This window comes from Mus caroli, unplaced genomic scaffold, assembly GCF_978045245.1.
Source record: "Mus caroli unplaced genomic scaffold, Mus_caroli_1 scaffold_7, whole genome shotgun sequence".
Lineage (NCBI taxonomy): Eukaryota > Metazoa > Chordata > Mammalia > Rodentia > Muridae > Mus > Mus caroli.
Window position 1 is genome coordinate 108048317 of NW_028227262.1, and position 13100 is coordinate 108061416.

Sequence of the window (13100 nt, forward strand, 5' to 3'; positions counted from 1 at the left end):
TGGTGGGAGCAAAGCAGCATTCAGTTCAAGGGTAATTTTTCTTTATTTGTAAGTCAAAATACTTAGGAGTCTGTACCTTCTTATCTATCAGGTTCAATGTATTGGATCCATTTAGAGTTGAGTTTTGTGCAGGGTTATAAGTATGAACGTATTTGGATTCTTCTACATACAGCTGCTCAGTTTGGCCAGCACCATTTATTGAAGATGATGTCTTTTTTCAGTGTCTATTTCTGGCTTCGTTATAAAAAATTAAAGTGTCCACCGGTGTGTGAATGTAATTTGACTTCATTTATTAAGGAAAAAAACCCCAACTTTAAAAAAGGGGTATGGATCTAAACAGAGAATTCTCAAAAGATGAAAATCGAATGGCTGAGAAACAAAGAAATGTTCAACATCTTTAGTCATCAAGCAAATGTAAATCAAAACTACTTTGCAATTTCATCTTACACCAATCAGAATGGTTAAGGTCAATAAAATAAGGGACAGCTCAAGCTGGCAAGGATATGGAGAAGGGAACTCTTCATCCATTGATGGTGGGCCTGCAAACTTGTACAGCTACCAGGGAAGCCAGTGTGGCTGTCCCTCTAGAAGATGGCAATAGATCTATCTCAAGACCTAACTATATGGCTCTTGGACATATACCAAAAGTTGCTTTATTCTACCACAGAGATACCTGTAGGTCTGCCAAGAGCTATGTGACCTTCCTTAGAGGGTATGGGGTTTGCACTCCCCAGACAAGGTCAGAGAAGGAAAGCTCTGCTGGAAAAGGGAGCCATCCATTTTTCACTAAGCTGAGAGGGACTATCTGGACATGGTAGACCGGCTACCTTAAGTAGCCAAGTTTCCCAACATGTGGCTATTAGTTGTTAAATCAATAATAACCAAACTATAATCCATAGAACTACAGAGGTTTCGTTTAGAGTAATGAACTAGTGAAGGAGATAAACCTACATAAGAAAGGGAAGTATATAGATGGTTATAGTTGGATTGGGGAGGGGGGCTGGAACAGGACCAAGTGAGATGAGGCAAGGCAGAGATGGGGGAATACATGGAAAGCAGGTAAAATTAAAGACCATTCGGAGTTTAGTATGGAAACATACTACAGTAGATTCTTTATAAAAGGGTAAACATATATGGAGGTAATCTAAATGAAATCACCAAATAATAGGGAAGACAGCCCCAACTAGCCATCTCTTGTCACCAGATGAAGCTTACAGCACCAGGATTTGTTTACCTCTAGTAAAGTTGTTGGACAAAAAGGTCCCATAGGAATCCCCAAACAACTCAAGCCGGACTGCTGTCAAGTCTATAGATTGCTTTCCCCAAAATGAAAGCAAGGCCCTATAGATGATGATACCATCTACACAGTTCATTGAACATGGGGAAATTGAGCTGGTTCCTATATAGATCTTTCATATTTACATCCTAATATCTCTGGTAGAGGAAGGTTCTCCGCATGCTACCCAAATCTGCACGCTACAACAATATCAACCCAGCTACAAATCTTTTAATCTATAATGGGTTCCTGCCTACAAGATATACAAATCCAAGGGTGTGGTACAAAACTTGTTGGAGTCACCAACCAATATCTAATTGGGTAACTAAGAACCTGGAACTAGATGGGCTGGTAAATTGGGGTAAAGCCAAATACTGCTGTTAAAAGAAAGAAAGAAAGAAAGAAAGAAAGAAAGAAAGGAAGGAAGGAAGGAAGGAAGGAAGGAAGGAAGGAAGGAAGGAAGAAAGAAAGAAAGAAAGAAAGAAAGAAAGAAAGAAAGAAAGAAAGAAAGAAAGAAAGAAAGAAAGAAAGAAAGAAAGAAAAGTGTTAATGAAATGACTCCTAAGGAAGTTCTGCTGTACTCATACACAGTGTCGCATTAAGTCACCATCAGAGAAGTTCCTCCCTGGAGCAGATGGGAACAAATACAGAGAGCCACAGCCAGACATATGCAGAGAATGGTAGAAATCTTAGAACACTCAGCCCTAAATGGGCTACTGACATCAAATCTCCCAGGGGCCGGGGAACTCTGTAGAAAAGGAGGCAGAATGAGCGTAAGATCCAGTGTCTACACCAAGACAAGACCTTAATCAACTTACTTGGTCAAAGCTCGTATAAGCTCACAGAGACAGAGGCAGCGTGCACAGAGCCCTCATGAGTGGGTCTGTCTCAGGTCCTTTGCTCACCTATCACGGCTTCCAGTTTCGTGTTTTTACCGTACTCCTGAGTGTGCAAATCAGTGGGTCTCTGATTCCTCCTCATGGGTTCTTTTTCCTACTGTTTGGTTTTGTCCTTGTTTTATATGTTATGTTTTTGGGTTATATTGTCATATTTTATTATTATCCCTTACAAACCTGTTTGTTTACAAATAAGAGAAAGGGGATGGAACTTTATGGGAGGGAACTTGGGGAGGAATTGGGAGGAGTAGAAGGAGGGGTAATCATGATCAGAATATATTATTTCAGAAAAAATACATTTTCAATAAAGGAAAAAAGTACTTAGGAGTCTGATGTCCAATGTCTTATTAATTTTGCGATTTTTCAGTCTCGCTGTGAAGAGTATATTCCAATCCTTTCCCCTTTTGGAACTAGACAGCCACTCTCTTTACTCCTTTATGTGGTTGCCTTTCTAGTTTTGGGCATGTTTCCACATCTGTTCCTTCATCAACACTTTTTGAAAGTGGAAACTTCCTAAGACATTCTCTATGCTCACTCTTCTCTTCCCACACATGACCCAACGCAGTACACCTACCTGCCTTATGCCTGCGGGGCTCCCCCGTGTCTCCTGAACTCAGAATGCTTGCTGGTATTTCCCTGGGCTTTGCTTCTCTGTGCTGTGGCCTGGAGATGCTTTCAAGGATCAGTTTAGGCAGGCCTAAAGCTCATGTCATTCACTCCCCAGGACCTGAGTTGGTCAGGGTTAGACCAAGTATGTTGTCTAATAACTGGAAAATGGTTGACATATATTTTGTATTTGAGTTCATTTAGTTGCAAGTAAAAATTATTTTTTAAGTTAAAATAGAATATGGATATTGTTTTAATACTTAACTTACATTTGCAACTGATACTTTATCATTACTATCTACTTGTAGTAGCCCAGGAAGCCTAATTGCTAAATGGTACGGAATTTCAGGAATTAGTTATTAAACTGTTGTCAGTTTGAATCTGCCTGATGGCAAGATGCACAATATTTTCAAAAGCTTTAGGTTCCATTTTTTTTCCTTCTTTTTTAAACTCCTTCTCCTCCCTCAATGCTAGAATACCAATGTGGTCTGGATTTTTTTTTTTTTACCTGAAAGATTCATACTTTAATATTTCTTAAAGTATATTCCTCCATCCTTTTCATGATTTTTAGTATCTTAAATTTTGCAAGTCAAAGAAAGAGTAATCAAATGTTTTGGAAGTTATTTTAATTGGAGCAAACTTCTAGATTTGTAGATTCCCTTCTTACTTTAAAATTGTTGTATTTTGCCTGGACTCAGCTGCCTTTATTCAATTTTACATTCTATGTCTTTATTCAGTTACAAATGCTGTGTCTTTTATTCTGTGGCTGCCTTTTAAAATATTTTAACATTTCTATGGGGCAGGGCACTTATATGTGATGGGTGTGTCTGGAGGTCAAAGGTCAATATGGGGTGTCTTCTTCAGTTGCCTTTCATCTTAGTTCTGAGCCATGGTCTCATTAAACCTAGATCTCACTGAATTATTACTGGGCTGGCCAGCAAGTTCCAGGGATCTCCCTGTCAGGGCTTCCTCCCAGTGCAAGGATTATGGACACACACTGCCTTTTCTTTTCCTTCTTTATGCTTATTTTCAGATTGAAGTCAGGTCTTCATGGAAGCACGTTACTGACAGACACAGCTACATGCCCCCCCCCCCTTCAGTCTGTTGTTAAATTCTTATTTCATAGCTCGGTTAGCATGAAACTTATTATGGAGCCCAAGTTAGTTCAAAGTTTGAGGTCTTTCTGCTTTAGCCTCCATAGTGCTGGAATTACAGATGTGCAGGACCATGCCTTATTTTTTTCTTTTTTATACTTACTTCTTTATTTACTTTTAAAGTTGTTGAAACTGAATTCAGGTTCTTATCCATGCTAAGGAGCCACACTACCACTTAAATACAAGAGATTTTAAGAGGTCCCCACCCCCACCCCGCCCATGTGGAAGCTAGGAAGTAAAGAGAAATAAAAGGAAGGAGCTGGAGCCAAGATGTACTATTCAAATATCTACCACCATGACCTGCTACAGTTTCCCTCCCACCACACACACTTTATAGTCCACTCAAGTTTGGAGTTCCTAAATAGGATTAAACCATTGCTTACATCAGAGCCCTCATGATCTATTCGATGCAGACACCTACAAATCTATGTTTTACTAATCAAGCCATCTCTCAACCTGATCAATTTGACAGTGTTTTGGTAGTCTCAATATTACCTGGCTTTAAGTTGTCTTAAAATTCATGAGTGCTTAATTCTTTTTTATAGTTTTTTTTTAACCCACTTTCATTCAAGATATTTATTACTTTATCTTTTTCTTCCCTCTGAAATATCTTATATGCTGTTAATCAAATGCAATGTATTTTCAAATCATAATCCTTGCACTTTTCATTTAAAGGTATTTTATTTCAGACATTATTTTTCATATCTTTTATTAATGGCTACATTTTCTTTTACCATTTTGAACATATAACAGAATTAATCTTTAATACCCCAATCCATTGCTACTGTCATGTGTATCATCCCTTAATCTGTCTCTAATAAGCATTTTTTTTCCTTTTTATGAACAATATTTCCTTTCTTGCATATTTTTATTAAATGTCAAATATCTGAATTCTATACCGGTAGAATATAGAATTTTGTTTGGTGGTACAGGAACTATATGGAAACAAACTGATATTTTCAAAGCTTATTTTAAAAGTTTATAAGTCATATCTAAAACCACCTTTCAGACATGGCCAATTGACCCCATGGCTGAAGTAATATGTTTGTCAGGATTCCAGTCAGCGCTGGTTGAATGAGGATCTCGCCATTCTTTTTTGTGAAGGGGCCACCTATTTCTAGCCCTGCTGAACTCAGAGTAGTCTGCTTGCTTACTCTCAGTGGATGCTCCCTAACTGTGCCCAGTGTCTTCACATGCACTTGTTTATTAGAAGAAGTGACAAGTCTTGTGAGGATTCTCAGCTCTTACGGTATGCATTCTTCTTTGCTGATTTTTCTGGTAATTAGCCACTTTAGCTTCCTGACCTGCCGACTCAAATCTTGACTCAGAGCGACTTCTTGCCAGCAGGGTCACAGGTACAGACCACAAGGTCCTTGATGTCTCCCTCAACAGTCTGGGGAGTTCTATTCAGAGATCTCTACTCTGGCAAAACCAGGATTCTTGACTTCAGCTCAAAAACACTTTCCAGGATGAGCCAGTATAAACAGAAACAGAGCTAAGAACTTTTCAGTAGATCATACACACGAAGCCTGAGAAAGAAAGAGGCTCTGGAGCAGTGAATAAGACACATTGCAAAGCTGACTGTGGGTTTCTTAAAGAGTCTTACTGTATTGTCTTCACAATAGCCTTAAGTACTATTCTGTTGGATTTTGAAGCTCTTTGAATTATTTCTAAGGAAACTAACTAAATAATGACAGAGCAGTTCCATGGTGGTGACAAAATTGCAGTTGGTGAGGTAAATGTTTAGGCCACAGAGATGCAGGAAGTTAGAATGGCTTCACTGTGAACAAGGTTTGTTTGAGACTCATAGAAACTATGAGACAAGAACAAGGCCTTACTATCCAAGTCACATACATTCAGGCCATCAGCCTAGGGTGTTGTTATTTTAGCATAACATATTTAGATATGAAACAAATGCTTTATGGCAGACGCCTTCCCAGCAAATGTTACTTGTGCTGGAACACTTGCTTCTAAGCTGGTGAGAAAGTATCAGTGATCCCCAAATGAGGGGCTGGCTCATTTTCTTCTCACATCTTCCTACTTTTCCTTGTCTTTCTATCCTACCTCATATGATGTTTGGTTTGGGTTTCTCTTTATATATTGCTACCTAAGAAAACACCTCATAGCTTCTGGCTGGGGCTTCTCACTCTTCTGGCAGGGATTGCTGTCTGCTCCACCTGCTGTCCAAGGCCTAGAACCAGTCTGATGGCTATTTTGAAACCTTCTTCAGATTCTAGAAACCACCTGCAGTCTTTAGCTCAGACCAATCTCTTATCTTCAATGCCTGTAGTCTAACACACCCTTACCCTCCATCCTTGGCTGCATTTCTTTTTCCCCTGATTTTCTCAGTCATGTTCAAAGATTGAGTATATTGGACATACTAGAAAATTCTGGATAGATGCCTAATTTAAGGCAATCTCACAAGATTGCTTAATCTCTTCTTTCATATTCACGTAAACAAGTCTATGTGCAGGTTCTTGGGATTTAGGGTGTAGATGTAAGACTCTGTTGAGCCTTAGCTTACCAGGGACTCCGTGAGTGAACCATACGGAGCTGAAATCGATGCAAAAGCCATAGGAATTTTATTTAATCCAGCATACTGGGGTCATCCTGCACATAGGAAGATATGGACCCCATGCAGCTCATCCAGCGAGAATTTATACAGTTCTCAGGGCCACCGCCATTAGGCACAATATGATTGGCAGAACAGTGTGACTTATTAGACTGATAGGTCTGTAGGGAATGAGGTGGGTGGCCAACAGTCTCAGAATGTGTCTATGAGCTCCTGTGAATTTTCTAATGTCTGACCTGACCTCTTCATTAGACGCTTTTGGGAGGCTGCCATTCCACTCATGACATGGCATGTCTGCTTTCCAGGCTATAGCCAGTGTGACATGTCAGGGCATAGGACATTTTTCCCTACCCAGGAAATAATTACCACTCTCCTCTGGTTTCAAGATTGAGCTTCTAATTTTATCTTCTCTCTCTCTCTCTCTCTCTCTCTCTCTCTCTCTCTCTCTCTCCCTCTTTCTCTCTCAAGACTTTACCTGGTTAGGGCTCCTATAAGCAAAAGGAAGGGCATTATTGTATTCTATTTTGTAGTGCTATCATGGAAATATAAACAAGTACTTTATAATGCACAGAAATTTATTTGTTTATTATTCCAGAGGTTGCAAAGTCCAAGACTAAAGGTCTGGTATCTAGAAGAAAACCTTCTTGCTGTACTGTTTCATGGTAGAAGTGCAAGGAGAAAAATAGAAGGGGAAGGGAAAAAAGAAGAAAAGTAAGAACCAGGGAAAGAGAGAAGGAGGGGAGGGAAATGGAGAGAGAGAGAGAGAGAGAGAGAGAGAGAGAGAGAGAGAGAGAGAGAGACAGAGAGAGAGACAGAGAGAGAGAGAGAGAGAGAGAGAGAGAGAGAGAGAGAGAGAGAGAGAGAATATGAAGATAGAGGGGGATTAGAAGAAGGAGAGAGAAGGAGAGGGAAAAGGAGAGGGAGATGCAGAGAACATGCCAAGCTCATCTTTTTTAAGGAACTTCCACCATAACAGGATTAATCCATCTTAAGGGCCAAGCTTTCATGCTCTAATCACTCTTGAAGGATTTTTTTTTTTTTATCACTGTTGCAGTAGTGATTAAGTTTTTAGTACATATGTCTTAGAAGGCATATGCAAGCCACAACAGGCACAGGGAATTCTGACACATGACTTTGACTGACTCTTCACTCCTTTCCATAAGCTGTAGTAATTTTTAACTCTTGTAGAGGAAAAAAGAGACATTACAAATGCCTCCCAAGTTTATTATTTAGACATAAAATGTATAAGTGATAATGAGAAGATGACTAATTCAGCCATTCTCTTAATGTGAAGCTTATCAGATCTGTAGTAATTAATTTAGAATCAAATCTAGCATAGGGAGGGGCAGAAGAAGCCCCAGAAGGTAGCAAAGGAATTTCATAGGAGGTTTATCAGAGAAATGGGCCCCCACCTACAAATGCCTTGAAAGGTTAAGGAGAGAGCAGGCCACAGGGCAAACCAGTCTCTGATTACCCAGTTTAGTCAACACCTCATTGGGGCTAGAGGTGGTCAGACTCTTCCCTTCCAAAGCTCTGCAGCTACAGAGCCCAGGGATTACATCCCCATCAACAGATGAATGCCTTGAATGACTGAATGAATCAGCAGCATTGCAGATGGTAATGGAGAAGGAAGAGAGCTTTTTTTTTCCCCTAAGACATCAGCCATATGGAAGGAGCTTCAAGCTAGAATTGTGATAATGATCAGGATTTAGGAGCCAGCTGGTATTTCTGATCTGACTGATGTGGCTCCTCTCCCCCACTCTGCTGTTTCACACCGAAGGAGGAAGACTGTGTTGTTTCTACACTTGGCAATGACTCTGAGCCAGTGTGACCAATGGATTATATTAGGTATTATGGGCTAGGATGGCACCTAAACCTGCCAGCCTAAGGAAAATACAATATAGTCCCACTGAAAGCATGAACAATTAATTCACTTTTTCCTAATGCCACTGCCTACCTTCCCTCTTCTCTGTGCTTAGTTCTCACTTAAGGGCCTTTTAGGGAGTTCATCCCACTCCCTAAAAAATACTAATTCAGGAACAAAAAAGAAGAGTGGCATAAACAACAGAGGCAGTCAAAGACAGTATGCATGTATGTTATCTTCAGTCCAGTCCCCCAAATCCTGGCTTGCATATATATTTCATCACGTTCTAGCAAAAGATTTATACAAACTGAGATTGAGCAATTTTCCAACAGCATTAGGTTCCTGCATTGCCCGTAGCTATTTTTCATCATACTTCTAAGTGTTTATTGCATGCGCACTGCACTGTGTGTATCACTTGCTTTCTCAGTAAAATAAATATTGTAAGAGGGTTAATTAGACTTAGAAAAGATGAAACAAACAAACAAAACACTCCCTCCATAAATGTGGGGCACTCTGATGTAAGCAACCGGAAAGTGCTGCAACGGAAGCCATCAGAGTGAATAGCTCCAATTTTAACTCATGCTTTTGAAGCAAGAGCATCAGTAACAAATGCATTAGGTCACCAGACCCCGATGAAGTGATGAAGCACTTCAAACAGCTTATTTGCTTCAGGCTCAACCTCCCTGGTTGGCCACGCCTACTGCTGCCTTTTCCAGGTCCTCACTTTAAACCACTCTCCCACATCTAAGATTGAATAATTGGTTTATAAATGAATGCTTCAGAGAACAAAGAACTGCACAAGTGAGGTTCCAAGGGACCAGTTGGCTGTCCTCCAAGCATCTCAGGGTGCTATGCCTCATCTCAGTGGAATGAAGCTCTACCAACTACCCTTCAGATCTTTCCCCTCTGCCCAGCATCATTACACTTCTTGTGACTCTGGCATCTTCAGCTCTTACCTGCCAGATCTACCCCCCTTGTGAATCCCTGCGTCTTGGCTGTTTGCTTGAGCTTTAAAGGCAATGTTTGTAAGAGTGCTTGCTGTGTATCAGGCAAAACATATCTTTGAGCCATTTGGCACTTGTTGGTGTTGTAGTCCTTCTTACTGGGTATTATTTGTCACATCTTAAACACAGACAAGTAAGGATCAGAATTAACACAGGCTTCTACACAGCAAGAGGAATGAACTACAGTATTGACCTGGACCCATCTAATTGTGAGGCCTTGTAACATGTTGTTTAAGTAAAGGAACAACAACAACAACAACAAAATAGATCTAGATGGGCCTTTGGAGGCACATGGAACACAGGCCAGCTTTGATTCCTTTAGTAATTAATTCTGCCTGTCTGGGTCTCTAGTCCTACCTACCAAGGTTGAAGAGGATGTGCACTTCTCCTGTTGGATGACATAACACGTTCCTTTACTCAGAACTACACTTTTCTCCTTTGAAAATTCCAGAGACCTAAATCTCTTGAGCTGTTATCTGCCTTCATGTCTTTCCTTTCAAACAGTGTAGGTGACATATCTTGGCACTGACTAAAATAAAATCCCCTTTTATTATTTTACTAGTAATAGTTGCTCTGATGGCCAAAGACACCAGGATGTCTCCAGGAGTACCTAGAGTGTTGCCCCTTGTTTGCCCATAAATAACGAATCATTAACTATATTTACATACCAGAACATCGGGCAGGAGTGTAATAATGCTAACAAGCGCAGAGCACAGCTGGTTCCCAGGGAGGGTGGGGATGATTCACCACCTGCTTAAGAAAGCCCAGCCTCATTTCCTCCCCAGCTCAAGGGGATCTAAACTTCCACTCTGGCAGTCAGTCTTGAGGTAGGAGGAGCCTGTGCATCTCTGGCTTAGAAAAGGAAGTACAAGTGCAGAGTAGACAAGCCTAGACAAAGGCCATCTTGAACTATGCTGTACTCTCTCCTTGCCTTTCTCCTGGGCATGTTCTTGGGTGGGTGCATTCCCCTCTTGAAAGCCTACCTTCAAATTGTTGCTTCCATCTCTCCACCTGTTAAAGGTGTAGATTCTTTGATACTGGCTTGCCTCTCTTGACCACATTCCTCCAATTACTGAGATAATGGGCATTTCACACTCTTTTAGTATTGACTCTCAGTTTTGTATCTTTTAGAAAGGATTTGTCTCCCCTTGCCCTGTAACATTTTTCATCCCTGGCTCTTCTAGTATACTCCCTGAGACTGATTACATGTAACCCCTTCATAAGGGAAGGCAAGCAAACTGGTGTGTGTGTGTATGTGTAGGGTTGTGTGTTTCTTCTCTAAATGACTCTTTAATTTCTTTACAGGTGTTAGTGCTCAGACTATCCATCAATGGCCAGTTGCCGAGATCAAGGCTGTGGGCAGCCCACTGTCTCTGGAGTGTACCATAAAGGGAAAATCAAACCCTAACCTCTACTGGTACTGGCAGGCCACAGGAGGCACCCTCCAGCAACTCTTCTACTCTATTAATGTTGGCCAGGTAGAGTCGGTGGTGCCACTGAACCTCTCAGCTTCCAGGCCCAGGGACAACCAATTCATCCTAAGCACGGAGAAGCTGCTTCTCAGTCACTCTGGCTTCTACCTCTGTGCCTGGAGTCTCACACTGAGTAGGGTGGGACAGACATCTGTGCAAAAACCACACCCTCTCTTTAGTCCTTCCTCCCTTACTAGGAACCCTCAGTAGGGATGGGTGGAGAGGGTTTGCCACTGAATTTCTGGCTGATAGCCAAGTTGAAGTCTGGAAAACAACATGATTCAAGTCAGAAGTCGCCAAAGACATTTATTAAACTCGTTATCAGTGACTCACATATGCAGAACCTGTGAGTTGCCTACACACAGTAAAATTTCCAGTTTGTAGTATCCAGTAGTAGGATATTGTATGCCAGTCCTCAAACCAGGCTACTCTTGTCTAAACACTCTATACTTGTCCCACATTACTATTGAGGTGCACTGGGCATGCACATGGATACATGTGGCAGAGAGAAGTGGGATATACCTGTATCTGTATCTGATACCAGGTAGGAGAATCTCATGTAACTCAACTAGTTAATTTCACCTCTGGGAGTATCACCATCATTCATCTTTCTGCTGAGGTTAGAAAGTTTATAAAGGCTGATACTCAAGACATCAATCAAGGAGGAACAAGATGTCATTAGATAGCTATGCAAGATAGAACTTAATATACAAAAGTTCTTAGCATTTTGTCTAAGACCAAATGTAAAAGTTAATATGGAAAATGTTCATTTAGGAATTTTTACTGCTGCTTGGGTTCTGTTGCTTGTTTGTTTGTTTGTTTGGTTTTTTTGACACAAAATTCTACTATGTAGTCTGCACTTGCCTCAATTTTGAAGCAATCCCCCTGCCTCATCCAAACAAACATGTGTCACCAGGTCTGATAGTGGTTGTATTGTCATTTATACTTCCCAGTTTAAACTTCTGTCTCTCCTCTACTCTTCTGTAGCAAAACAGACAGACAGATGGTAGCATAAGAAACACAGGAGACTGAGGGTAAAGAGGAGGAGTGTGTGTGTGACAGAAAGGTTAAAATGGAACAGTGACTAGGATGGAAATGAAGAAGAGGAAAAGACTGATGTGAATGGTTGGAAAGAGATGTACAGGTTACCTTGGCAACTGAGATTTCGTTAGCCCTCACTCCTCTCTAGATCATATTCCCAAAAGGGAATTTTCCCCTAATGTCTCTTTTCTTCCACAAGAGGGCACAAGAAGTCTTAAAATCCTCTGTTCCTGGCACCAGACACTATCTAGAGTGATTCTGATGTATCTTTATTTTCAATCTCATTTAATTAATATACAAAGGAAAAATAAAAAAAAAGATACTGAGTGATCAACAACATACTTGACAATGTCCAAATGTCTCTATTACACTTGATGAATAGGTGTAAAGTAGCCAGGATACAGAGAGCCATCATAAAGATCAAAACAATGAAGTATATTAAAGATGGTACCAGGCAAAGCTACAAATAAAACATTTGGCTTCAAGTCTAGATTTCCTAGTTTCTAAGACCTGAGGGCAGTTATGTAGTTTTTCTATATCTCATTTTTTTTTTCACCAGCAAATGTTATCTCTGTACATTGTTAGATATTGAAGGAGATCATATTTTGCAAGTACTGTTCCAAAGTCTAACTTTTGGCAGGTGTCCTTTTCCTCCCTGGAAGCTTACAAAGTACTTTGACTGTAGCTCCTCCAAATTGTCTCATTTTAAAATATTTAAACAGAAAATATGTCACAAACATGACAATGCTTATGTGGCAAACCGATGCCTATTTTCTCATGTGCTGTCTGCTCTGAATTCATTCTAGAACATTCCTGTTGGAACTCTGTGCAACAGAGTCTGTCTTCAAGGAGAAACACCGTGTGTGTGTGTGTGTGTGTGTGTGTGTACATTAAAAGGAGAAACGATTTTAGCTAGATTTAATACAATTAAGTTCCAAATGAGAGGATTGTTTGAATAGAAACACAGAAATCTCAGTGTCTTTAAAGTCTTGGAAACAGCAAATGAGCCAAAAAAAAAAAAAAAAAAATCCTAGTGATGGCTAAGGATAATGTAGCACACAAGAAGAGGCTGTTTAAGGAGGGTCCTGAAAACCACGTATGCACACTAGAGCAAGTCATTATCCTGCATTTAGTTATCTGCCTCTATTTATGCATAAAGATTCTGCTGCCATAACTGTTTCAATTGTACCCAAAGGTCAAAACCTCAGTCATTAT